The sequence below is a fragment of the Mytilus galloprovincialis genome, chromosome 7 (genome assembly GCF_965363235.1).
Source record: "Mytilus galloprovincialis chromosome 7, xbMytGall1.hap1.1, whole genome shotgun sequence".
Classification (NCBI taxonomy): domain Eukaryota; kingdom Metazoa; phylum Mollusca; class Bivalvia; order Mytilida; family Mytilidae; genus Mytilus; species Mytilus galloprovincialis.
The window spans coordinates 61616439-61620601 of NC_134844.1; the positions used below are offsets into that span (position 1 = coordinate 61616439).

The following is a 4163-nucleotide window of genomic DNA, read 5'->3' on the forward strand; positions in this document are numbered from 1 at the left end:
ATAACATATAAATCACATGCCTATCTATGATGTTTCTTCATCTTACAATTTAAGCTTTCTTCATTCTAGAATTAACTTTGCCTGCATGGTGATAAGCCATGCGTGAAACCTACTATCTGCAGGATGGAATTTTGCTGTCTGGGTTTTCCTTCCCATAGATGATTGCATACCATGACTGACGAGCTCAATCTTCTCGTATTTTCTTTCTAGGCTTGTTCCCAAAGCTCTTGATTTAATCCCAGATCTAACCACAAGGCACTGGTACTATTTACCATAGATTTTTAGAATAAGAATACCATGCAAAAAAATACATAAAAGATTATTGGAACAATGTTGTTCAATACTTTGGCTCAATAAAACAGCAAAAATTGTATTAAAGTCAGACAAGTTTATACTTATTTATCAATCTGTGGTACAAGTGTATAAAATATAAAAAAAAATCATTTGAAAGCATCTACACACAACTGATAATCTCAAAAGTGTGGCAAGTCCTTAATTTTATATTCAGTTAATTGACAAATGAAATGTAAACTATTTGCTTATCCTGCATAATATATAACAAGCACAGATCATTTCTTGGCCTTCAAAAGAAAAACAATTACTATCGTAAATAATATATACCATTTTATTTATGTAAATTATAAGATTTCATCCCATCTACATGAACTTTATTTGTTCCTGTTACATTGCCATCATAGGGGGAACATTCTTTAAACATTTGTACTGCTGGTCCATCCTGGCTTACTTGGAATGCAATAAAAAAAAAAGTAATAAAGCAATCGTCATATTTCTAAAACCATTTACAGTGACTTGACTGTAAGTGTTGCTATCCACCAATTGCAATTCATTCAAAATTTTGACCAAATTGCAATTTGTTTTATTAAACCAAATTGTTCAACTGGTCAGAAATTTGAACCAACTGCTGTAGAAAACCACAGTAAAGACTGAAAGTGCAAGGTGATAAAATAAAACATACTTACAATCCTATAAGACTTTAACTCCACTTTATTGATGGTATTTTTAAATCAGTCTATCAATCTGTATAGTTATATTATAGCCATTACCATACTAAAGGTGAACTGTTTTATTTTTAATTGCTATAAAAATGTCCAAACTAAGCTTTTATATAGTTTTTCTTTCGAAAAGAATTCTATATTCATAAGAATCACACATTATGTGAATAAAAACATTTCATATTCAGTAAAACTATGTTCCTCGTTTACTGTATCCTGTGATTTTTTCTTGTTAACTACACCTTTTACTTCACCATTTAATTCATGCTGTTCAGCAGTTGTTTACCAAATAAATCAAAAATACAATAATACCTGACTATTTTCATTGACTTCTGTATTTTCTACTGTTAATTCTTCTGTTTCAACATTATCTTCTACATCCAGGTGTGCACTATTCAAAAATGCCTTTTCTTCTGATGTCAAATTGCATATTGGTACCTAATATTGAAAGATTTATAGGATAATTATTAAGTAATATGGTTTTAAACATGTATGAAATATTTGTAACTGAACTTTTTTATTTCATTGATACAACTTCAGCGAACTCATTGTGTAAATTGTTTAAATTTTAAAACATAAAATTGTTTAAGCCTTTTGGATGTTATATATTATTCCTTATTAGCACACTTATAAATATGTATAAAATACTTGCTACTGGACGTTTTTATACCAATATATAATACATGTACGTCAACGTATTGAAAGTGAAAATTGTTTAAATATAAAATGTTAAAGCATTTTCAATTAAAAATATTTTTCGAAAATAATACTGTTATTAACTTGCATGAAATATTGGCCACTGTACATGTAAAAACCACCATATATATCAAATGTTGTATAAAATTCATATAAAAATGCTTAAAACCTAAAATAATCTAAAAAAATATATAATATTAATATTTTACCTGATCTTCTAACGCAACACAGAAATTTGGTCTTTTATAAAATCTCTGATATGGTGTCAAAGGTTTGGTAGATTTATTAACTCTGCTGTTGTACTTATAGTAAAATTCGTCTAACATACTGGGCCAGTCCCGACTATCAACAAAAGCTGTTCTGAAGTAGGCGACAACTGTTCTGTTAAACCTTTCAACTCGACCTTTAAATAAAAGCATACTTATATCTTAATGTGTTAGTAATAATTGAAAACCGCATCAAAAACATTATCTTATTTGAAATCTATTTTAATTTATAAATTTGTGTGACTTTGTTTTGTCTTATGTTCATTTACCACAAATAGCTTTTTTAATATAAAAAGACAATAATGTTATTGGTAAATGAATGTATTTGATATCAAGTGATATATAAATATTATTTTGAGTTTATATTAAACTATTTTAAACTAATTTATCTATTTAAAATGACTTAAATTAATCTTTTTATTTTAAAATTACCCATCTATCACTATTTATTCAGCAAACATTATGAATGCCTCTTAAAAATTAATAATAAATGCAGAACATTACCTTGTGATTGGGGATGGTAAGGCCTTCCGTTAATTTTTCTTGTTTTAAATTCTGCCATAACTTCTGTTAAGTCTTCATTATTAAACTCCTTTCCATTGTCAGTTTGTAAAATTCTAGGTGGTCCAAAAATGTATATAAAGCGTAAAATCACTGTAGCCACTTCTTTTGCTGTTTTGTGCTTAATGCACCCACCAAATGCAAATCTGCTGTAGCAATCTACAATATTGCATATGTAGTTGTAACCATGTGACGGAGGCATCTTCTTGAGGTCCATTTGCCATCTACTGTTGGGATAGGTTGCTGGAATTGGCCTTCTTGTTCTTTGAGTTTTAGGTAAATCAACTGCCGAAAGACACTGTTGGCATTTAATGTTCAGCTTAAACAGTAAACGAATGTTTTCCCGAACTACTGGGAAAAAAGACTTCCTCAGAGTTTCGTACACCGTATCACTTTTTCTATGATCAGTTTTGTGATTTTTTTGTATTTCTTCCAAAAGTTCACCTTTTGACAAGACCTTTCTGTGGAATTCAGTAACAGTCGTGCTCCTGTAAAATATACTGTCCAAGTCTTTGTCGTATAAAAAATTTGACACATATTTTCTTATACTAGTTTCTCCCATCTGAAGACCTAGGGCATCCTTTATTCTTTTTGCTCCCCATGATTTGTTGGTATATTTTGCCTTGCATATTGAAAAAACCTCATCCTGCACTGCCCAAAACTGTTCCGGACTTGGATCGTTTGTAACCTTTTTTTTACGTTCGTTTGTTATAATAAAGCCTTCGTCAACAAAATCTTCTTTTCCTTCCTGCAATTCCATACCGTTTTCTTTAAGAAACGTTGTATTTCAAAACGTCATAATATTTAACGTCATGGTAACTTGTTTTAAAACGCGCGAATATATAAGTTACATTAACGCAAACTTTTGTATTATTTTAGGAATAGCTATATTTTAGCATTTACAATTATCTACGAAAATTTTAATGCACTTTTGCTTTCTAAATTTTATTTATCATGCTTCTTATTATAATAACATATAATGTTCCAACATGACCATCGCACTTCAGCGAATGAACCATCGCACTTCAGCGTGGACCATCGCACTTCAGCGTCCCATCGCACCTCCGAGTTCTATATATATATAAACCATCGCACTTCGGCGTGAACCATCGCACTTCAGCGTGACCATCGCACTTCCGCGTCCCCATCGCACCTCCGAGTCCTATAAAATAATATAAAAAAGAAGATGTGATATGATTGCCAATGGGACAACTGTCCACAAGAGACCAAAATGACACAGAAATTAACATTTGTAGTTCACCGTACGGCCTTCAACAATAAGCAAAGCCAATATCGCATAGTCAGCCATAAAAGATATCTCATTTGGCACTCATACCTCATCTTCTTATTTTATATACAAAGCACGTTTTTGAACAAAAATAAAAGGTAATATGGCACCAAATGTGATCCAGAGGCTTGGAGATATTTCACATACATCAACATGACAGCAGCCGAACGATAAAAAACTTCTAAGGTATATTTTGTGATAAAATTAGCAACTATCGGACTTTATCGATGGATGAAGCTATATAAAAATGTATTAAGCTATATACCGTACCCGCTCAGTGGCGGATCCAGCAAGCTATAAAGAAACCCAACATTTCTAGTCAAAAACCATTCAAATGCG

At 31.2% G+C, this 4163-nt stretch overlaps 1 long non-coding RNA gene across 1 annotated transcript; it reads right to left on the reverse strand.

Moving 5' to 3' along the window:
• Positions 1-991: 991 nt before the first annotated feature.
• LOC143081849 (uncharacterized) lies at positions 992-3688 on the reverse strand. The gene is made up of 3 exons (XR_012980119.1): positions 2480-3688; positions 1919-2112; positions 992-1451 (listed from the first exon to the last, which is right to left on the reverse strand). It is a non-coding gene; the product is annotated as an uncharacterized LOC143081849 (long non-coding RNA).
• Positions 3689-4163: the final 475 nt, after the last annotated feature.